The sequence below is a fragment of the Cricetulus griseus genome, chromosome 8 (assembly GCF_003668045.3).
Source record: "Cricetulus griseus strain 17A/GY chromosome 8, alternate assembly CriGri-PICRH-1.0, whole genome shotgun sequence".
In the NCBI taxonomy this organism is placed as follows: domain Eukaryota; kingdom Metazoa; phylum Chordata; class Mammalia; order Rodentia; family Cricetidae; genus Cricetulus; species Cricetulus griseus.
In genome coordinates, this window is record NC_048601.1 from 17546039 (window position 1) to 17570747 (window position 24709).

The 24709-nt window shown below is 44.3% G+C and overlaps 1 long non-coding RNA gene across 1 annotated transcript; it reads left to right on the forward strand.

Annotated features, from left to right (window-relative positions):
- Positions 1-1714: 1714 nt before the first annotated feature.
- LOC113831499 lies at positions 1715-11148 on the forward strand. Its single transcript, XR_003487741.2, has 2 exons — positions 1715-2002; positions 8574-11148. It is a non-coding gene; the product is annotated as an uncharacterized LOC113831499 (long non-coding RNA).
- Positions 11149-24709: the final 13561 nt, after the last annotated feature.

Here is a 24709-nt window from a genome sequence, read left to right on the forward strand (position 1 = left end):
ATTTCAGCACTACAAAGCAACCACCTATAATTCCAGTTTCAGGAAATCTGACACCTGTTGCAGGAGATTTGCTGGCACTGTGAAACTCCAAGACCATGTTAACAAAATTAACCTGAGATCGGGTGCAGAGCCAGCAACTAATTGACAAGAATTAGCCATAGAAAGTACAAAGGACCCAGGAAGATGGATAGGGAGGAACCCAAGAAGTGGAGGGAGGGACGTAGAGATTTCATGGTCTTTGGTCTGGGACATGTGGAGAGAGACATGCATGCTGGGGAGCCGCTAAAAAGGGGAAGGTCAGCTGGTCCTTCCTCCACCTCCTCTTTGATCTGTCAGGTTTCACCCCAATATCTGACTCCAGAGTCTTTATTGGTATTAGAACAACTAGATAAAAACAACAGATGCCCTTCCCTGACCTTTGTGGGCACTAGGAATGCACTTAAAGCAGATAATTATGCAGGCAAAAACAACTCAAATGCATACAATTTTAATAATAAAAAAGGAAAGAATTCAAGGCAGTTCTAAACACATAAGCAACTGGAACACTCAATATTGCTCATATGTCAACAATTCTTAAGCTAATTTTTTGTTGTTGTTGTGGTGGTGGTTCTTTGTTTTCCTGACAGGGTTTCTCTGTATTGCGTCACAGGTTGTCCTGGAACTCACTCTGTAGACCAGGCTGGCCTGAAACTCACAGAAATCTGCATGCCTCTACCTCTCTAGTGCTGGGATTAAAGGCATGGGCCAACAACACTCTACTCTTAAGCTAATTTATATATGCAGGAGTTTCACTTCCTGGGGAGAGGTTGCCTTCAAAAAAGAAAGACAGAGCACCAAATTATATGAAAAGTCTTATGAAAACTAAAAAGAAATTAGAATAGTCAAAAATGATACTGAAAAAAAAAAAAAAACAGGTTGAATTCAGAGATCCTGCTGCCTACTCCATGACTCAGGGGAACAGGAATAAAGACAGCCTGATGCTACCAAAAAATTTAGACACTAGAACAATACAGCAGGAAAACAAAAAAAGACTCCAGAAATTACATCAAACACTCATGGTCAACAGATATTTCACAGAGAGTTTGGTTTTTAGACAGGGAAAGGCTGGCATCGCTCCAGTATGTATGTGCTACTGAAGCAACCTGGTGTCTGTCTGCTAAAAACAAGAATCAAGCCAGACTGTAAACCCAAGAACAAAGCTTAGTATTGTAAAGTCATTTAATTCTTTAAAAAGGGCAGGGGGAGGGGATGTTTGTGAACTTGTCTTAGGCAAAAGTTGTCTTAGATCCAAGAGCAAAGTCACTGTCTATATAACAGAAGGTTGATGAATTAGATGTTGATATGACTCTAACGCTTTTTTTCAGAAAGACAAACTTGTGCAGACACTAGAAAGCTGTATGGCTGTTTGTACAGGAAGTATACAATATGGTGATGCCCCCACCCTGCCCACATATAGCCATGAAGAAAGGGAAACCTCATTTAAGTTTTAAGAAAAAAGAAAAAGAAACCTTTATGTTCCTATTTGTAGCAGCTTTAGGGATCACTGTGAAAAACTGAGCATTTGCAAACCATATTTCCCTATATCTCATACCACTGTACCTGGACAAAGTCCCTAAACCAGTCAGCAAGCTTAAAGGCAGTGAGCCACAGAAAACTGTCTCCTTCCTTCCGGGTTTTTTGTTTCTGTTTTATTTTGAAAAAAAAAAAAGCCAACTGCCACAACTCACTTCCTCCTCTCACTTCTGCACACGTTTCCTGCCGGCTTTTCTTAACCTCTTTGTATAAGACTTGATTTGAGGTGCTTCCAATCTTCTGGGTCAGATATGTTCCTGCCTCAGTGGTGCTGTGGATACAGTCTCTAGAATCTAGCCAGCAGAGTATCTGAGGTGCTGTTAATGAACACTGCTTTTCCTGAAGAGCAGAATGCAAGGCTGTGACAATTGAAAGAAGTCAAATGTGAAGTCTCTGCTTCAGGGATCCATTTTAGGGCATTCTGGAAAAAGTAAGTGTTTAAAGCCCGGGGACAGAGATACAGGGTGTCTGCAGCCGGGAACGGGGAGTTGGGTTGGGGTGGGGGTCTACATACACTTTATTAGCTATTGTTTTAGATTTATGTTTTGTGTATGACTGTTGTGTCAGCATTTATGTATATATGTGTACTGCATGCATGCCTAGTGCTAGGGAAGGTTCTGAAAAGTGTGTTGGATCCCTGGAATTGGAGTTAAGGGTGGGTGTGTGAGCCACCAAATGGGTGTTGGGAACCAAACCCAGTCCTCTTAAGAGCAATACATGTTCTTAATGGTTGAGTCCCTACATATCTTGATGAAGAATACATGATTAGATGTTTTCAAAATTCATGATAATGTATACCGATGAATTAATTTTACTGAACGCGAACTGTACGTTTTACAAAGTTTCCACTGAGTTTAACCCTTGCCTTTTGCTGGTTGTCACATCTCTCTGTCCCACTAATAACAGAGAAGGATATGGAGGACTGGAAGGCTTTAAGCCCTCAACGGTGGCCTTTGGGTTTGGGGTCCACACAGAACTCTGGACCTATATTCTTTACTCTCTGGTGTTAATTGACAGCTCCAGAGCTTCTCAGCATGTGAGCAATCTGGTTCCCCCGGGTCCTCCTCACAGAGCTTCACATCCCTATACATAGTGAATCTTGGGAAATAGGCTTTCTTGCGATTTCTACTTCTGCATTGTGCTTTAAAAAAAAAAAAAAAATCCTTCCAAATCCAGTCTGATTTTAACTAGTTCTTTGACTAAGGAGCAGTGTTAGGCTTTCAAAGCCTGACTAATTTCTCTGACCATCTCACCCAGGTCCACCCATGTTGTCACCAAAAATGTCATCCCATCCTCTCTTATTGGTGCATAGTAATCTATTATAAATAGTAGTTGATAAGATTTGAACCCCCTGCTATTGGATGTCTACCAATAGCAATAAGCCAATCTAGCCAAATTAATAAATCCAGGTTTAATCTGAGCAGACCAAAGCACCTCCCAGGCAGCTCTAGGGATGTCAGGGGAGAGAGCATGAGTGTGTGAACCAGGTCTTAACTGGCCTGTAGGCATCATCTTGAGCAGACCTGGAAGAGACTGACACTTGGTGGGCTTTCTGAGAAGGAGGGTTCTGGAATTGGAGAAGTGAGACTGGAGTGTGGAATGCACCACCCCAGCTGCAGCTCCCCAACAGGAATATGTCTCCGTTTCCCCATTTATTCACCAATAGATTCAGGGGTGTTCCATGTGCTAGCTAATAGGAACTGAGTTACAATACACAATCAGCCACAAATATCTCTAGGAGAAAATAGATAGGAAGTAGACAATATTTACTATAGAGTGTGTCAGATCTGGTATTAAAGGGCACAGTAGGATTACTTCAGGTCACAATAACTACAGTGTTTCTAAAAACAGCTGGGTGTTTCTAATATACTGACCACAATGAAACAATGAACATGTATTAATTTTAATGTGCCAATCAACAACATCCCTGCTCTGGCCTTAAGCTGTTCAGACTGGTTCACCAGTAGGGGCCTCCACCGGCAGGAGAAAAAGCTTGCTGGGCCTTTCTTTTAAGCTGCCAGATTCTATCACATCTGGAAGTCATGTGATGAAGAAGCCGCCATTTTGGAAGTTCACCATTTTTATTACTTAGTCATGGGCTGTCTTACGGCCTGCATGGTATTTATCTAACCCCTAATCTCTCACAAGTTCTTGGCTTACCTGAGAAACAGTAGTAATGTTTGTGAGCTTTCTCTTTTGGTATTAGTCAGATGAGGTGAAACTGTTAGAGAGGCTGCTGGGAGTTCCAGAGAGTCGGGTCCTCAGACAGTAGATGAGGTTTAAGAGATAAAGAGGCTGCATTTAGTTGGAGAAAGCCGGGTCCTCAGACAGCAGGTGATGAGGTGAGAATGTTAGAGAGATCACAGAGAGTTCCAGAGAGCCTGGGCCTCAGACAGCAGATGTGGCAACTTTCACCTAAGTCGGTTGCTTTAACGACTTAGGCCACTGCAGAGGCCTTGGCTGCCCTTTTCAGCCCATAGAGAAGCCTGAAGAAGGAGAAATCTTTACTTTTGAAACTTTTCCCAGCACACCAAGGACTCTGGCTTACCACGAGGAATATGTGACTTGGTGACACCTGAGGGGCAGCAGACAGAGACCAATGACACCTGCTGCTCTGTCCCAGGGAGGGGGCTCCTCAGTCTTTAAAGGGTCCTGGGTGGGTGTGGAGGAGACAATTTTCCTGTGCACTGGATGGCACAGGACAGGACCCAGGGATTCGAGGGAGGCCTGGTGGAATGACTTCCTCTGCAGTGTGTCCCTAACCTCCCAGATCAGTATTTCCCATCACAACAGCAGGGTTCTGTCCACCTAGAGGAACTTGGCCTGATCTCCTGAGATTGCCACTCGACCCTTGAGCTAACGATAATCGTGAGCTCTGGTTTTCAAGAAATACTCTGTCCTAAGCAGAAACAAGAAAGTGGGGATGGAGACATGGTTCAGTGTTGCTGCCCTTGTAGAGAGAGGGCTGGGCTCGTGTCCAGCACCCACTGGGCATTCAGAGCCTTCTTCTGGCCTCTGTGGGCACCGGGCATGCATGTGACACACAGACTTGTGGTCAAAACACCCACACACATAAAATCAATTTTTAAAAATGAAACGGAAAGAGATTTAAAAGGAATGAAACATAAACATTTTTCAAAATGAGAGGATACAGTTTTCAAATAGAAATCTCCAGTGTCCTTTTCCAATCATCCACCATAAACTAAAACTACAGATGGATTTGCTGGTGGGATCAATCTCGCATCCCAACCCTCCTGAGAAACCTGGGATACAACAATAGGAACAGTGGGGCCAGTGCCCTAGGAAAGGAAGAACTTACTAGAGGTGGGATGAATAGATGAAAAGGCCCGTGGCAGGGGTGGGGGTTGGGGGTGGGGTCAGGAAAAGAAGGTTGCGGTGGAGAAGGGGCACTTGAGGTGTGCACTGGATGGCAGCGATGTGTCTGAGCATGTCCAAGGTCCTCCAGGAATCCGGACAGCTACGTGGCTTTACAAACTCAGAAGGGCTGTTTATCTCTCCCTGCAACTGGCAGGGCACGGTGTCTACACACAAGTGTCAGTAAGACTACGGGGAAATGTAATCTGATGGGCAGTTTGTTGAACACTAACACCTACAACACATGGCTACAGTTCCTTTAAATACAGGGAGTGAAAGGAGAGAAAATCCCAGCCTCTCTGGCTACCTCCTCCTCATTGCCTCACTCTGGCGGGAAAGCTAGCTGAGCTCAAATTCCCGATTCCTGAGAAGCGTGCATAACACGCTGTTGGTTGCTCTTCTCCAAACATGTTTAAATAACATCCGCGGTAGAATAATAGAATAATAAAGAATTGCACCGGTGCCAACGCATCGCAGCGCTCCGCACCCCACCCCCAGTCTCTACCGATCTGTAGACCCCTGTGGCAGGCTGGCAGGCAGAAAGAGCTCCGCTCCCTGATGAAACTCCCCTCTCTCCCTTTAGCTCAGTTTACGATTCATTAAATACTTACAATTTCCTCTCTCGCCTTCTGGGGAAGCAGACTCTGCAGTTACCATTCTCTTGAGGGCTTCACACCACCTGTCTTCTTGTTGCCGCAAACAAACTCAGATGAATGAAGTAGACGCCTGAAAGCCGGGAAAACTTTTCTAGTGGGCGGGGCTTTAAATCAGCTGATTTGGAAGCTCTGCCCACCAGGCCAGTGATTTGTTCTCTGATGGATGATCCTGCCATAGCCACCCTTTTGGCGCATAGTATGCTTCTTAGAGAAATGGCATTACAAGTTTGGAGAGGTAGTGTGATGTAAAAGAAATGCTAACCGTAAAGGACATATACAGAACTAAGGAATGTTTTAGATTTTGATAGTTCAAAGCAGTTTTTAATTACAGCTACTTCACACATTTTTCTCTGCTGCCAAGGTGGGATGACATGGGGTGCTTCACTGTCCTTGGAAACTCAACCTAAAAGCAAAAACAACTGCAAAACGATGAAATGTAATTGCCAGCCCTTTTCAAGCCTCTTGAAAACGAAAGTTCTAGAAGGAAGCAGCAATTTTCACAGCCCCTGCTCCAAGGCTAATTAGCAGTGACCATAGAGGGTTTGGAAACCTGTGAGTTTGGAGACATCTTTAGCCCTCTTTTAAAAAAATTATTTTGTCTTATGCATATTAGTGTTTCGCCTGAATATACGTATGTGCACTTGTGCCTGCCCTGGGGCTCATGGAGGTCAAAGAGAGCAGCAGAGCTCCTGGAACTGAGCCAGCGCTCCAGTCCTCCATTTCTAGCCCTATCAGTAACTGTTTATTGCTAATCTCTACCTCTCACCTTTGTGACCATCAGGTAACTCAGAAGACTAGCTTTCCTTGCAATGTACTAACAGACAGATAGCTCCCATAACCTCCAAGGCTAAGAGCATCATCAGGTAGCATCTGACCCCTGCGACAAAGCTCCACCCACACTGCTGTAACTGCCTCTCTGGTGTTTCCACCAATGTGCTTGAAAAGTGTCTTCATGTGTGGCTTCCTATGGTCTGTGACTATAAAGACTCCATTCCCACCTTGGAACATGGAATTTGGGTTGATCTAAATGGGTATTGCTGGGCCATGGTCACTCATTTTGTCTCCAGAGTAAACTCTTATCTCCTTTGAGGTGAGAGTTGTGTTTTGCACACAATGGGCAGTGACTGTCTGGGAACAGGATAGGAGAGCACATTGGCACCATAGGAAAAGTGAAGCAGAGAAGAGGTAGACTAGGTACCAGCAGGCTGAGAGTGCTTTATTGGAATAGAGAGGGGACCAATCTTTCCATGGCATGAAGGTTGAGCACATTTACAGGGGCTGGAGGGCGTGTGTGTGTGTGTGTGTGTGTGTGTGTGTGTGTGTGTGTGTGTGTGTGTGTGGCTACAAAAATTAACAGCTGTGTTTGCAGTTTAATTGGAAGCAGGTCAGTTGTGTTCACTAACCAGGCACATCATTGCTGCAGTCACTCTGGGGCTAAGAAATTCCTTATGGCCTGGGGCTACACTCAATGCATCCTGACTCAATCCCTTATGACCTGAGGCTCCTACTCAAAATACCCCAACTAAGGTAGGGTAAAACAGGGAATAGTGTTGAGGAGTCTTCGGCTGGTGGGTCCCAAAGGTGGAGTGAGCATGTTGAGGATGCTTCCAGGTTAGATAAAAGCTGCTACTGTGGGGCATGACAATTCCAGTGATGCTCTTGGCTGGGAAAGCAGGCAGTCTCTGTTGGAGGAAGTCAGTGAGATAGCTAAAACAGCAGGGACCAAATGCTATTTAGCACAATTATAAGAATTGGGCCTGCCAAGGGCACCATCCAAAATCCCCAAACAGACAGTGGCTTTCCAGAAAGCACTGTCTGTCCTTTCTCTGTGTTTTATTCTTTTTAATAACTGTCTAGCATCCTATTCCTAGGCCAGGTTCACTCACATCAGAGCAACATTCCTCTCCTAGAAAGGCACAGGAGCCTCTTCCAGCAGTTATTAAGTCCACCCTCTGTGGTTTGGGAATCTGTTTGAGTTTGTAGTGTGACTATGCTTTCTTGTACGAGGGTCAGGTCTTCCTTAATACTGTTATGGTGGAAGCTTCACCCCAGCCCCTGGCATCCATACACCCAAAGAGTCTGGATGTTATGGTGGAGTTCCACACACGCCTCCCCCATCTCTCTCCAAACCCTGCTGCATCTCAGAAAGCCCGCCAAATGATGATGCCTTCCCCAGAGATGCTCAAGACCACTCCCACAGGGTATTTAAACTGTGCCCCAGAAAACAAACTCATGGTTTTTCCAGTCATTGTTTCCAGTCTCCTCACTCGGGGGCTGGAAGCCATCTGGGAGTGTTGTATCCATTAAATGTAGGCTTTTTCTAATTCTGTTTGAATTGTTCTGATTTGCATTGCTGCATTAGTGGAGAGGCTTGTTGGGGTGTAGACACTTTTCAAATAGGACTGTTCAGTTTGCAGTGCTGTCCCTGTTGGAGCCCTACTGCTGCCTCACAGCTGGTGGTTGCCTCTCTAGGGCCTTTTCCAGCAGTACAGGAGTAGAATGTGGCTTCTGTTTTTCCTGGTATTATGAACAAGGTATTAATATGCTTCCCCTGCCAGGAGAACACCTGAGTCTGCAGTGAAGGAGACTGTGACAAATTTCCTTCCAGGGAAGCAAGTGTAGGTGCAATCGCGGCATGCAAAGTAAATCCCATTTGATGCCCTTGCCTTGGGAGCCAATGTGTGTCATTTGTTTCTGGTCCTACACAGTTAGCCTCTCTATTGGGCCCCAGTCACCACTGGGCCTCAGTGAGTTGCTTGTCAGCCAATAACCACAAGTGCATCCTGTTTTCTAGTCGGGGATTACAGACCCAGCCTTGCCCCACTGGCATTAACATCTAGTTGGGTTTTTACAGCTGGGTTTTTTCCACTGTCCTGTAAGTGTGTATACATGGCTGCTCTCTCCCTGCAATAGAGACGCAGACTTACATTCTCTTAGCACAAATGTCTTATCTTTCATTTTAATCTCCAGGCTTTCCAACATATATTAGACTTGCTCCTGGTGCAAGAAACACAAGAGGAGGTTCCACTGAGATTGGGGAAAAGGAAAGACCCTGAGAGATCTCCCTGGGAGGCTGGCCCTGCTTCTCTGCCACAGAGTAGAGCTTCCTGGATGACACTGAGCTGGTTGAGCACCTGCAGACCACCAAGGCCACCATGTCAGAGATACAGCACAAGGTGATACAAGCCCAGAGATATGAATGAAATATAAGGAGACCAGAGAGTGCTACAGGCCAGTGGCAGCCAAAACCTCTTTTCTATAATTCCTTATTAACGAACTCAGGAAGAGATGAGTACCTCAACTGCTAAGAGTTGGTGAAGAAACAAGGTACTGGAAAGCGGGTAACCCCAACTCCTAAGACAGTTTGTAAAGAGGCAAGACACTGGTAAATGGGTAAATCAACTCCTAAGAGTGTTGGTAAGAAGGAAGGTACTGGAAAATGTGTACATCAAAACCTAAAAGGGTTGGTAAAGCAGCTAGGTACTGGAAAATGTGTACCTCAACTCCTAAGAGAGTTGGTGAAGAAGCCAGGTACAGGAAAGTGGATATCTCAACTCCTCAGACAGTTTGTAAAGAGACAAAGTACAGCGAAATGGGTACCTCAACTCCTAAGGATAGTTGGTAAAGAGGCAAGGTACTGGAAAATGTGTATCTCAACTCCTAACAGAGTTGGTAAAGAGGCAAGGTACTGGAAAATGGGTACCTCAACTACTTAGAGAGTTGGTGAAGAAACAAGGTAGTGGAAAGCAGATACCTCAACTCCTAAGAGAGTTGAGAAGGAGCAGGGTACTGTAAAATGAGTACCTCAGTTCCTAGGAGAGTTGGTAAAGAGGCAAGGTACTGGAAAATATGAATCTCAACTCCTAAGAGAGTTGGTAAAGAGGCAAGGTACTGGAAAATGGGTACCACAACTCATAAGAGAGTTGGTAAAGAGGCAAGATACTGGAAAATGTGTACCTCAACTCCTAATAGAGTTGATAAAGAAACAATAGTGGAAAGCAGGTACCTCAACTCCTAAGAGAGTTGATAAAGAGGCAAGGTACTGGAAAATGGGTACCTCAATTCCTAGGAGAGTTGGTAAAGAGGCAAGGTAATGGAAAATGTGCATCTCAACTCCTAAGAGAGTTGGTAAAGAGGCAAGGTACTGGAAAATGGGTATCTCAACTCCTAAGAGAGTTGGGAAAGAGGCAGGGTACTGTAAAATGAGTACCTCAATTCCTAGGAGAGTTGGTAAAGAGGCAAGGTACTGGAAAATGTGTATCTCAACTCCTAAGAGAGTTGGTAAAGAGGCAAGCTACAGGAAAATGGGTACCTCAACTCCGAAGAGAGTTGGTAAAGAGGCAAGGTACTGGAAAATGGGTATGTCAACTCTTAAGAGAGTTGTTAACAAAAACAAGGATTTAGCTATGTTTCTATGTTTTTTCATGATCCCCATGACAGCGCCCCCATCCAGCATAGAGCAGTTTAGAATGAACGATGCCCAAATTCCCAAAAATACTTTGTATTGGTATAGATTTGGTATATATGTCATTTATTGATACATAAAGAAGTTGGAGATGCTTAGCCATAGAAACCAGGAGGTCTCTATGATTTGCTGGTCAGCCAATAACCACATGTGCATCCTGCTTTCTAGTCCTGGATTCCAGCCACAGCCGTCCCCACTGGCATCACATCCAGTTGTGAAAAGAGGAGCTCTTACAGGCCCCACACCTCTCTGATTATCTGAGTCAGGGGTCTGGCTAAGCAGTGCTAATTTGCTGACTGCTTGGTTTGTATTACATTAGATACGCCTACCCTGTGTATTTTGTTTGACTCAGCTAGCAGTTTTAGAAATAGTCTGTCAGTGGAAGTTTGGGGAATGGGCAACTTCAGAGATAGAACAGCAGAGCCTGATTAGCATAGGGAGCGTAGGTAAATCAGGATATAGACGGGTCCAGGAGTATGGAAATATAAAATTTTAAGCCCAAACATATTTGGGGAATGTATGTGTATATATGCATACATAAACACACACAAATATATATAAAAACCACCTTCTGCCTTAAGAGCAGACATCCTGGCAGCCACGGTGTACAGAGGTAAACTTTTAACAATTGTCTCCTGCCTCCCAGCTTCCCAGCTAGGCAGCTACTGCAGACAAAGTAAGATTCTAACTATTGCCTCCATGGGACCCTCTTGTTGTATTCCCTGAAGTTTTAACTGTCGTCCCGTGTGACTCTGCTCTCTGCCTTGTATTCTCTCAGGGACAGCACTGTATCAGCCACTGGCTTTCCCAAACATCCTAACTTAACATCCTATAATGAAAAGTTGTAAAACTTAAAATGTAACGTGACTTTAAGCATGACCTCCAGGTTATAAAAGCTCTTTGAACCCCCCTGGTGCTTGTTTTTATTATAAGAAGAGGCTGGAAAATCAGCCCCGGTTGCCACAGTTTCAGAAGACTGATCTCTGGATGTGAACCCAGTTAACTGTTAAGCTTCTTGTACCTTGCACTGATTTTTTTTCTTTGTTGCTTGTTTGAATAAAGATTGCTTCTGGTTTTATAAACCTCGGTGTTCTTCCTCTCAGTATTTGTGCCTTCCCCTGACCCAACAGATATCAGTCATCAGATGGGGTGGTGTTGGTGGGGAAGGAGTGTGTTGGGTTATTAAGGGCAGATGAAAGGAGCCATAAAAGGCAAACAGAGAGAGGCAAGGCTGACCTTCACACAGGACTGACTGTGTTTATATTGGTGGAAACATGGGAGGGTGTCATCTCAGTCTCACTCACATGCAGGGATTGTTGGGCCATACATCCCATTGCCTGTGGGTAGATGAGCAAACATCCACACCATGAGGAGGGATGAGAGAGAATTCCCACTGGAAGAACCTCACTGCAACCTTTATTAGGGCAGAAATGACTTCCATAGTCCAGAAGCTGAGACTCTGCAAGTGTCTTGGATATCAGGATGGCTGTGGGGCAGGAGTGTATTGAGAATACAAGACAGGCTCAGGAGATGTCTTTGTTGTTAGAGCAGAATTAGCATATGACTGGGCAGTCTGTTGGGCCATTGGTCAGTGTGTTTTTGAGAAGAAAGAGGAATCATTTGTCTTTTTGATGTTCCCTGGAGTCTGGAATGGATGGTTGGGAAGAACTACTTACGTTTGAAGGACCAAAAATTAAAATTAAAAAAAGTTTAAAACCTTGGGCCCTGAAAAGGCAAGTTCTAGTGACTGGGAAGGCCATAGCTGATGCCTGAGCCCTGCTCTCAGAGAAGGGGAGGTGACTGTCCACCACTTGGGTCAACATTCCTTTGTTAATTGCTGGTAGTGCAAGCCAAGCAGCTGCTCCCTCCAGATATGGAGAAACCCAAGGGAACTGCTGGGTATGTGGATTCAGGGGCCTGAGGTAGAGCTTCCATGAGAACATTCCAGAGGCTTTGGGTATATGGATACAGGGGCTGAGGTAGAGCTTCCATCAGAACAACCACCTTGACTGTTAGTGAGATTTTGGTCACACGCCTTGGGGTCATTTTTGCGTCTCCACAGTTCAGTTTTCTGAGCCTTAGAAGGTCAATTTTTGGTAAAATAGAAGGGGGTAAATAAAAACCTGGATAGACTCGATGCAGACATGTTCCTCAGCTGAACACCACTCAGTGCAGACACTGCAGAGCAATAGAAACACTGCCGAGCGCTCCAGAAGGGAGTCCATCTGGTTGACAGGACTCGTAGAAGAGCTCAGGAAGGGTGGCATTTGGGCCAGCCCTTGCAGGACTAGGGTGATTTCATAAATGAGATGGGAGGACAGAATATTCCAACCCAACACAGTTGCAAGGTCTGGCTGTGGAATCTGTTTCAGACATTCGGGAGGCACGTTTACCACATGTGATGACTTCATTCTCGAAGAAGAATGAAAGCACCGTAAGAAGCAAGTGGGGAGGATTAGATTTCTCAAGGTTTGTACCAACAGAACCAGCAGCAAACCAAAAATAATCTGCAATTGTTGGGCTGTGTGGACCACATTTTTCTTTCATTGCCTTGAAATCAAATCTAGTTAATTCGCCGCTGCCTCCCCCCCCCCCATTCCCCTTCCACCAAGAAAAGGAATTGCCAAACTTTTGGTGAACTTTCAAGATACTGGATCTAAGTTCTCATTAGATGTCATCACTGTGCATTGTTAATGTTTCATGTTTACCTCCTCACAAATGTGCGTTTTGGATTAGTAGAGCCAGAACCTGCTCTATAGGTCTGGACATTTTATGTCCCTTGTTCTGACTTTCTCTCTGTGGCCTGATAGAGGTTATAATGCAATGGTTTTAATGAGCAAGGAAGCAAGGAATTCCATACCTGAGGCGACACACCCAAGCTTCAACCTCTTTTTCAGCCTGTAGAGTATTTTCCGTATAAGTATTTTCTTAACAGAGACCACCAGGTCCATTTTTTAATTTTTTAATTTTTTTTTTTATTTTTTGGTGGAGTAGGCAGTTTTTGTATTGAGCTTTAGACAACTTAGCTAAATCAGGAGATAAGCAATTATAAATTATAACACCACCATACAGAGAAGGTGTATTGTGATAGCAAAGAGTTAGGGAGCCCAGGTATTATGTTTAGGTACTTTTGAAACTAGTCATACAATTATTCCACTTTAAAAAAAGGAGTCATTGGTTTGGGATGCAGATATTACGGCACCAAAATTAACACAAAGAAAAATGTTTAACACCTTGTGGGCGTCTAAGAAAAACCAGTAACATAAAGTGATTTTTTATTTGTTTTTCATTTTTTGGGTTTTCCAGACAGGGCTTCTCTGTGTTGCCTGGAGCCTATCCTGACACTGGCTCTGTAGACCAGGCTGGCCTGGATCTCTCAGAGATGGGCTTGCCTCTTCCTCCCCAGTGCTGGGATTAAACCTCTGCCACCAATGTCCAGCTTTAATGTGATTTCTTATGTAAAGATTTTAATTGTTGGAAAATATGCATCTTTTGGTTATGAGGAAATCCTTTCTTTCACAGACATTTTTCTCTTGGGGGGATGGAGAGATGGCTCAGAGGCTGAGGAACACGGGTTGCTCTTCCAGAGGACCTGAATTCCATTAACTACCACCGCAAGGTGGTTCACATTCATCTGTAATGAGACCTGGTGCCCTCTTCCGGCATACATGAAGGGCGAGCACTCATACAAGGGAAAAAACAAACAATTTTTTGTCTTGGAGTTATAACCGGGAGTAAGAGAAAAAGATAGGAAGAAGAATAAGGAAAGATGTAAGGGAAACTTCAGGGGAAAGACGGGAGGAAAATCAACTGAAAAAAGGAGAAAGAAAACAACTGGGAAGAAGAAGCAAATGGAAAACAATGGCAAAAGAACAATACGGGGGAAACGGAGCTGGGAGAGGAAGAGCAATCAACAGAGAAAAATCACTGGACTTAAACTGAGCTTCTGTGTTGGGGAAGGAAAAAGTGTAGTCCAGGCTGGCCTCGAACTCAGATCCACCTGCCTCTGCCTCTTCAGCAAATCCTACCGGCCTGCGCCACCAGAGCCGGCGATACAACACCCCGACAGCTTCCTACTTCAAGCGACTGCGGATGACGTAACACGTGCAGCCTATAGTCCTTCTTCGAAGAAAACTTCAGACCAACACCTCACCGCCCCCTGACGGACCTTACAACAAACACACCGACTCACAACGGCCTCCAGGACTCCCGACAAACACAACAAACACCTCACAAACCTGCTCCCTCTTCAACACTCACTTGCTCAAACAACACAACAAAACACTCGCAAACGTCCCCAACACATGGACCACCACGCCGACATACAATGCAAGTGGGGAGGGGACAGACTTGCTTTCCCTCTCACAACACGGTCCCGTCCTCAGGCTCCTACACAGGAACAAATGACCAGAGTCCATTGTAGGGAGACACCCTAGCCCCGTCCAATAGTCCTGGGACAGGTACCAGGTGGACCCGGGACTCGCCCATAAGGGCGTGGTGAAGGAAAGCCGGGGTGACGTAAGGGAGCTTCTTAAGGGGCTGCACGTGGGGACCCGGGCCCCTTTTGTTCTGACCGCGCTTGCTGGGTTCTATAACCTAGCTCTGGCCTGTGTTTTGCCTTGGTGTCTTCTTGAATAAAGAGACTTTAATGTAAACAGGTGGCGCTCATAAAAAGCATCATGTAAATAGCAAGGGTTTAAAGAAGGGCGTCTCCATCACTTGGCAACAAGCCAAGGAGATGGTGAGAAACTGTCCTACTTGTTCCTTTTATAACCAAACTCCACTGCCAGCAGGATGTAATCCTAAAGGCCTTCGGAGGAATGAGATCTGGCAAATGGATGTCTTTCACTTTACAGAATTTGGAAATTTGAAATATGTGCATCATACCATTGACACATTCTCAGGATTCCAATGGGCTACTGCTCTCAACTCTAAAAAGCTGATTCCGTTATTACACACCTACTGGAGGTGATGGCAGTTATGGGCATACCGGCGCAGATAAAAACTGACAATGCTCCAGCATATGTCTCCACAAAAATGGAACAGTTCTTCAAATATTATAGCATTAAGCATGTCACAGGTATACCACACAACCCTACAGGACAAGCAGTCGTTGAAAGGTCTAACAGGACACTTAAGGAGATGCTCCATAGGCAAGCTGGTAAGTCAAAACCCCCCAAACATAGATTACATAATGCTTTATTAACATTAAACTTTCTTAATGCCAATGACAGTGGACAGACAGCTGCGGAAAGACACTGGACTACGGAAAAAACTGCTAAACTGAACCAACCAGTGTATTATAAAGATGTGCTGACCTCGGTATGGAAACCTGGACATGTGTTACCTTGGGGTAGGGGTTTTGCATTTGTCTCCACAGGAGAAGAAAATCTTTGGATACCATCAAAATTGATCAAGATTCGAGTTGAGGAAGACAACCCCCTCCACAAGGATGACTGACAGGTATTTTCTGAGGAACCCCCCTCTAGAAGTCAAAGGACACTACATGTATGGATACTTAAGGAAAGAATGTAGCTATAACCATCCAACAAAAGGAACGTGCCATACGGTAAAATTTACAGCTGTCTCTCGAATAACTCTATGTCTATTAATTTCCTAGTCCCTATTCAACTAAATCGAGACTGGATTTAGAGTTGGATTTGGCTTTCCTACTCTAAAATCCAAGCATGTTATTTAACATTTAAAAGTTTCTGTGTTATATCAAAAAGCCAATTGCTGTAATGCAGAATAAATAAAGAATAAGAGGACTATCTTTGTCTTTTATTGGCTTTTTCTTTCACACCCTCTCATAATCGTTGTTCGTCAAGGTTCGTCAAGGTACCTTTCCCGGTACACATACATAAACAAGCGAACATTTCTCTGATGACACTTATGTTTGAGTCCCATACAGCCAACAAGACCCAGCCTGACAGCAATCCCTGCATGCTCCGGAAAAGGAATTGGACTACACCTCCCCGACTACACTGGATTCAACTCACTCCGTTTCGACTGACACTCCAACCAAAACCTCGAGTAACGACTTCAATCAAGTTGAGGATTTCAACATGGATCTTCAATCAAACAAATCTCATCTAACATGGACTAGACATAACTCATTAGAGACTTTCCCTGAACTGGCATTTTTTTCCCACAGGGCCCCCACATGACTATCATCGTCCCATTTCAGCAGGAAGTAACCTAGAAGATGCTACGCCCCCGTTCCCCATTATTGTGTATTAGGGTAGTGTAAGCCTAGTTAAGAATGACCTTCTTATTGTTTAGAGTTGGGATTGGAAGAAGGTGTTCAAGTTAGACACTTTTTCCACATGAATTTAAGACTTAGCTAGAATAGACATAGGAAGTACCATAGCAGATTATTGTATCTTCTTGTATTTCACCCTTATGATTGTTAGTTTTGGATATTTTACACTATTAAGTTTTAATTCTCTTTTAGACTAAAAGGGGAATTGTAGGGAGACACCCTAGCCCCACCATATAGTCCTGGGACAGGTACCAGGTGGACCCGGGACTCGCCCAAAAGGGCGTGGTGAAGGAAAGCCAGGGTGACATAAGGGAGCTTCTTAAGGGGCTGCACGTGGGGGCCCGGGCCCCTTTTGTTCTGACCGAGCTTGCTGGCTTCTATAACCTAGCTCTGGCCTGTGTTTTGCCTTGGTGTCTTCTTGAATAAAGAGACTTTAATCTAAACAGTCCATCATCTCCTGTGCTGGGCAAAGAAGCGCTCACCACGGCGGGATCTGCAGGAGATTTAAGCCACAAGGAACCAGGCCCTGAAGAAGCCACGGTGTGGACAAGAACGTGGAGGAGGCTCTCAGGGAGCTCCCCAGGTGACCTCTTCACAGAGGCCAAGTGTCAGGACCTGTAGACCTGTCTACTTTGACCTGGTTTTGATGATAATCTTAAATTTATCAGCCCAGGAATGGACAAAAGGACTTGACTTAAGGTTCACTAATTACTTACAAAACAGAGAAACCTTAATTTTTAAGGAAAACAACACATAAAATGTATTTGTCTGTAAAAATTGTATGTGATTTTACAGAAAGTCTATTTCTTGGTATATAAAAGGAGGGACCACTCAGATTTAGTTTTTCCAAACCCTTTTGAAATTTGCAAATCTCTAATTGGACCCCAGGGAGAGGGGCGACCTCAATCTAAGAATAATATCTGGACCTGAGCAGTTCAGCAGTTTTAGTTGCCCACAGATGAGTAGTGTGGTAGAGTTTGGTGACCATCTATCTGTCTTCTGATAAAGGCAGGGAGCACCGGTCCCTCATCCAGCAAGAACAACAAGCCGATTGTCTCCTGATGGGTAGCTCTTCTTTTTCTTCTTTCTTTCTTCTTCTTCTTTTTGTTTTTGTTTTTGTTTTTCTTTTTCCTTTTGTTTCTCGAGACAGGGTTTCCCTGTAGCTCTGGAGGCTGTCCTGAAACTCACCCTGTAGACCAGGCTGGTCTCAATCTCACCTAGATCCACCTATCTCTACCTAGTGCTGGGATCAAAGGAATTCACCACCACTGCCCAGCAAGTATCTTTCTTTTTCTCCACTTTCTTTATATAAATGTTGGGCTCTAGGACAATTAATGCTGAGTCAGGGTAACTGCCTGAAGAGACCATACTGGTTTAAGGACTGCTTTCAGGGCAGCCAAATTTGCCAATTTGTTCCCTGGCCCAGATGTTGTTGTTGTTGTTGTTGTTGTTGTTGTAATTTATTTATTTATTTATCTTCAGTTGAATTGCATTTTGAATTTGCTCAAGTATAGGCATTGACAAGAAGGAAATTGACTCATAGAACAAGGACATCTGATCAACCATGTTCATAGCAGCATTGTTTGTAATAGCCAGAGACTCAAAGCAGCCTAGATGCCCCTCAGCCGAAGAATGCATAGAGAAAATGTGGTGCATTTACAAAACATGTAGTACTAGTCAGCAGAAAAAAACAATGGAATCTTGAAATTTGCAGGAAAATGGATGAAACTAGAAGAAACCATTCTGAGCGAGGTAACCCAATCACAAAAAGACAAACATGATCTGTACTCACTCATATGTGGATTTTAGACATAGAGTAAGGGATTAGCAGCCTCCAATCCACACTGCCAGAGATACTAGGAAACAAGGAGGACCTTAAGAGAGACAAACTTTGTCCCCTGGAGAAGGGGAAAGGGTCACCATCCTCTGAGAAAATTGAGAACATGGGAAGAGGGGGGAGGAAGCTACGAGAGTGAGAAGGGAAGAAAAGGAAGGATGCAGAGGTCATGAGGAGGCAGAAATTTTGAGTCAGGTGTAGATTAGAAGAAAGGACAGATGACAGGTAGGATTTTAGTTGGGGGGTGGTAGAGGAGGAAGGGAGAGGAAAGGAACTGGGATCGTCATGTAATTCAATCTTGTTTGTAATTCACATATATATATATATATATGAAATGACTCTAGTTCTACAACATGAAACTGAGAGCTCTCTAAAGATGAAAAAAATTCAGAACCATCTGAGTCTTACAGAAGCGTCTATTGAATCACACAGAAGATCAGTCTCAAACTATGGATATAGCAAAATTGTCTTAGCTTACTCTTTAACAGCTCCTGTGGGCCCAATTAATTATCAAAGAAATCCTGTTTTAATAAATGTATATGCATGAAAAAAATAAAGAAAAAAAGAAGGAAAGTAACGGTATCCCGGAGAGAGGGGATCCTGCCGTAACACTGCGTTAGTTTAAAAACAAATATTTATAGAAAGTTTGGTAGCTACAAACGAAAGTTAACTGGAGAGTCGGGTAAAACTGGGAAGGAAAAAGTGTAGTCCAGGCTGGCCTCGAACTCAGATCCACCTGCCTCTGCCTCTTCAGCAAATACTACCGGCCTGCGCCACCAGAGCCGGCGATACAACACACCGACAGCTTCCTACTTCAAGCCGCTTGTGGATGACGTAACACGTTCAGCCTATACTCCTCCTTCGGAGAAAACTTCAGACCAACACCTCACCGCCCCCTGACGGACCTTACAACAAACACACCGACTCACAACGGCCTCCAGGACTCCCGACAAACACAACAAACACCTCACAAACCTGCTCCCTCTTCAACACTCACTTGCTCAAACAACACAACAAAACACTCGCAAACGTCCCCAACACATGGACCACCACGCCGACATACAATGCAAGTGGGGAGGGGACAGACTTGCTTTCCCTCTCACAACACGGTCCCGTCCTCAGGCTCCTCACACAGGAACAAATGACCACAGTCCATCATCTCCTGGGCTGCGCAAACAAGCGCTCACCACGGCGGGATCTGCGGGAGACCGATTCAAGCCACAAGGAACCAGGCCCTGACTGGAAGCCGCGGTGTGGACAAGAGCGTGGAGGAGGCTGTCAGGGAGCTCCCCAGGTGACCTCTTCACAGAGGCCAAGTGTCACCACCTGTAGACCTGTTACTTTCCCTGGATTTCATGATAATCTTAAGTTTATCAGCCCAGTAAGGGCCAAAAGGACTTGACTTAAGGTTCACTAATTAGTTACAACATTGAGAAACCTTAATTTTTAAGGAAAACAACACATAAAATGTATTTGTCTGTAAAAAATGTATATGTTTTTACAGAAAGTCTATTCATTGGGATATAAAAGAAGGGACGACTCAGATTTAGTTTTTCCATACCCTTTTGAAATTTGCAAATCTCTAATTGGACTCCAGGGAGAGGGGCGACCTCAATCCAAGAATAATATCTGGACCAGAGCAGTTCAGGAGTTTACTCGCCCACAGATGTGTAGTGTGGTAGAGTTTGGTGACCATCTGTCTGTCTTCTGTTAAAGGCAGGGAGCACTGGTCCCTCATCCAGCAGGAACAACAATCTAATTGTCTCCTCATGAGTATCTTTTCTTTTTCTTTCTTATTTTTGTTTTTGTGTTGTTGTTGTTGTTTTATTTTTGCTTTTGTTTCTCGAGACAGGGTTTCCCGGTAGCTCTGGAGGCTGTCCTGAAACTCACTCTCTAGACCAGGCTGGTCTCAATCTCACCCAGATCCACCTATCTCTACCTACCTACTGTTGGGATAAAGGAATTCACCACCACTGTCCAGCAAGTATCTTTTCTTTTTCTCCACTTTCTTTGTATAAAGGTTGGGCTCTAGACAATTAATGTCCAAGGAGGAAGCTGTGGCCCCAGTACACCTATTTCACCTTGAACAAAAATTTTTCCTTTCAGTGGCTTTTCAAGTGTGATGTACTGGAATGTATTGGCCACTCTCAGGAAAGTACAGATTACCAACGATCACAGATAGGAGGTCAGAGACTCCTCATCCTGATGTAAATGGGGTTCTCTCACCCCAGAGAAGTGGCCAGGATGAGCTCTTGATGGACTTCAAATTCTGTCTGACCACAAGACTTGGCCAGGGTCACACACTCTTGTGACTTCAGGTCTACAATCAGCTCTTAGCTGAGTGCTCAGGGATTTTTTAAATGCAAATCCACAAGTGTGGTACATTCAAATATCAACTAAAACACTTACCAAGTCCTAAAACCCATGTATCTCAATGCACTTCCACACAGTTGGAATAGCCTTTCTGAAGACATGGTTCTTTAGTTATGGTTTTAGACTTGTACTGTCAATTACATCTTTATGAACTTATTCACCACAAAATAAGAAAACCCTATGGCAGAGCTGAGACTAGAGAGCAATTTTCTTCATAACTTTTTCATGACTTACAGCCCCCCCCCCCTTACCTGCATCCTGTCCTTCCTTGTCATCATATATCCGTTTGTCAGGGTGCTCTAGAGAAACAGAACTCATAGCATGTATCTTTTTTGTATATAAAAACTGTGTTTTATTAGAATGACTTTCAGGCTGTGATCCAGGTAGTGCAACAATGACTGGCTATGAACAGAAAGTCCCAGAATCCTGAAATTGCTCAATCTATGAGACTGGGTGTCTCAGATGGTCTTCTGTAGATGCTGGGATCCCGAAGATGTAGGCTCTAAGGCAGTGGTTCTCAACCTTCCTAATGCTGTGACCCTTTAACACAGTTTCTCATGTTGTGGTGACTGCCAACCCTAAAGTTATTTTCATTGCTACTTCATAACTGTAATTTTTCTACTGGTATGAATTGCAGTGTAAATATCTGATAGGCAGGATATCTGACATGTGACCCCAAAGGCTTAGAGACTGATAGGTTAAGAAACACTGCTCTATGCCAGGGTAAGAAAGGACTTCCTAGCATGGTGAGAGCAAGCAGGCAAAGAGCAAGAGCTTCCTTCTTCCTCGTCCTCACATATGGCAGCAGGTGGCCCATGTTCAAAATGTGTCTTCCTGCCTCAAGACCCGAATTGAAGGCCTGTGTCTCCCTACCTCAAAAGTCTGCACTAGAAGTGGATTCACCCACCTCACACCAAGCACAAATTTTCACCGGTGTGACCTTCTGTAGGTGGAGGTTCTTGTCTGACCAGGTCCTGCCACCCTTCACAGCATCAAAGAAACACATGGATGCTATATTAGTCAGTCTGTAGAGAAGCTGGGGCTCTGGAAAGCATGGTGAAACTGGAACTGGGTGTCTGTCTACTTTCTTCCTCAGGCTGTAGGGCGGATGTCCTCAAGGTTCAGGAACAAAGGTTCAGTGTTTCACTCCAGCTGGTTCAGATCCTCTCCTGTGGACACAGAATCCGGTTTTTCTCTATTCCACGCATCACACCAACCGTTCCGGTAGCCAGTGCTCCTCATTCTCCCCCTGTGAGAAAACACAGACATGCTCTAGACCCCAGATAATCAGGGGGTCCCATCCCCTCCATTGTCTGGTACATGAATCTCTCCATTGGACCTGAGCAAAATTCGCCCAAGTTCTGGCATGGGAGAATCTGTCTGCAGCAGATTGCTCACCAGCATCCACATTTAAAAAGTTTACGATAAACAGTGCGTGGTTTAACGCATCATTTGGAGACTAGGCGCACAGCTATCCCCTTTTTATCTTTGCAGCTGCCTTTTTAGAGCACTATGGGCCTGCTCCACTATTCCCTGTCCTTGGGGATTTTAAGGAATACCTATTTTGTGATCAATTTTCCATTGAGCACAAAATTGCTGGAAAGTTTTGCTAGTATATCCAGACCCATTGTCTGTTTTTATAACTTTTGGCACTCCCATGTAAGCAAAACATCTTAAACAGTGACTTATGACATGTCTGGTGACTTCTCCAGTTTGTGGAGTTGCCATTAAGAAACCTGAATACTTGTCAATTGTCATGTGTACATATTTCAACCTGCCAAACTCTGTAATATGAGTAACGTCCATTTGCCATAGATGGTTGGGGAGTAGTCTTCGATGATTCACCCCTAAATTAGCCACAGGTAGATACTGTGGACACACTCCACATTGTTTGATGATTTGACAAGCAGTCTCTCTGCTTAAGCCAAATTGTTTTCTCAAATCCTGCGATTCTGATGATGAAAGTTATGAGACTGCATTGCTCTCTCTACCTGGGACAGAGCAATCAGTTTTGTTAATTTGTCTGCAGCTCTGTTCCCTTCAGCTAGTGGCCCTGGAAGGTTTCAGTGGTCTCTTCTATGACCCACTAACATGGCAATTTTCTCAGGTGAATTGCATTTTGAATTTACTCAAGTATAAGTACTGAAAAGAAGGAAATAAACTCATACACCAAGGACATCTGATCAACCATGTTCATAGCAGCATTATTTGTAATAGCCAGAAACTGGAAGCAGCATAGATGCCACTCAAGCAAGAATGGATGGAGAAAATGTGGTACATTTACACAATGGAGTACTACTCACAGAAAAAAACAACGGAATCCTGAAATTTGCAGGAAAATGGATGGAACTCGAAAAAGCAAGGTAACCCAATCACAAAAAGACAAACATGATCTGTACTCACTCATATGTGGATTTTAGACATAGAGTAAAGGATTAGCAGCCTCCAATCTACACTGTCAGAGATACTAGTAAACAAAGAAGACCCTAAAAGAGACAAACTTTGTCCCCTGGAGAAGGGGAAAGGGTCACCATCCCCTGAGTAAATTGAGAACATGGGAAGAGGGGGGAGGAAGCTACGAGAGTGAGAAGGGAAGAAAAGGAAGGATGCAGAGGTCATGAGGAAGCAGAAATTTTTGGTCAGGTGTAGATTAGAAGAAAGGACAGATGACAGGTAGGATTTTAGTGGGGTGGGGGGTTGATAGGGGAGGACGGGAGGGAGAAGGGAGCTTGGATCGTCATGTAATTCAATCTTGTTTGTAATTCATATATATATATATGTAAAGAAAAGAAATGACTCTAGTTCTACAACATGGAACTGAGAGCTCTCTAAAGATGAAAAAATAAATTCGCAACCATCTGAGTAATACAGAAGCGTCTATTGAATAACACAGAAGATCAGTCTCAAACTATGGCTATAGCAAAATAGTATTAGCTTACTCTTTAACAGTTCCTGTGGGCCCAATTAATTATCAAAGAAATCCTGTTTTAATAAATGTATATGCATGAAAAAAAAATTAAAGAAAAAAAGAAGAAGGAAATTAACGGTATCCCGGAGAGAGGCGATCCTGCCATAACTCCGCGTTAGTTAAAAAAGAAATATTTATAGAACGCTTGGTCGCTACCAATGAAAGTAACTCCGGAATCAGATAAAAGCCAAGAGTCACAGAAGTGAACTAAGCTTCTGTGTTGGGGAAGGAAAAAGTGTAGTCCAGGGTGGCCTCGAACTCAGATCCACCTGCCTCTGCCTCTTCAGCAAATCCTACCGGCCTGCGCCACCAGAGCCGGCGATGCAACAAACCGAAAGCTTCCTACTTCAAGCCGCTTGTGGATGACGTAACACGTTCAGCCTATACTCCTCCTTCGGAGAAAACTTCAGACCAACACCTCACCGCCCCCTGACGGACCTCACAACAAACACACCGACTCACAACGGCCTCCAGGACTCCCGACAAACACAACAAACACCTCACAAACCTGCTCCCTCTTCAACACTCACTTGCTCAAACAACACAACAAAACACTCGCAAACGTCCCCAACACATGGACCACCACGCCGACATACAATGCAAGTGGGGAGGGGACAGACTTGCTTTCCCTCTCACAACACGGTCCCGTCCTCAGGCTCCTCACACAGGAACAAATGACCACAGTCCATCATCTCCTGGGCTGGGCAAACAAGCGCTCACCATACGGGATCTGCGTCTCAGATTCAAGCCACAAGGAACCAGGCCCTGACTAGAAGCCGCGGTGTGGACAAGAGCGTGGAGGAGGCTGTCAGGGAGCTCCCCAGGTGACCTCTTCACAGAGGCCAAGTGTCACCACCTGTAGACCTGTCTACTTTCCCTGGATTTCATGATAATCTTAAGTTTATCAGCCCAGGAAGGGCCAAAAGGACTTGACTTAAGGTTCACTAATTAGTTACAAAACTGAGAAACCTTAATTTTTAAAGAAAGCAACACATAAAATGTATTTGTCTGTAAAAATTGTATGTGATTTTACAGAAAGTCTATTTCTTGGGATATAAAAGGAGGGACGACTCAGATTTAGTATTTCCAAACCCTTTTGAAATTTGCAGCTCTCTAATTGGAACCCAGGGACAGGGGCGACCTAAACCTAAGAATAATATCTGGACCTGAGCAGTTCTGCAGTTTTACTCGCCCACAGATT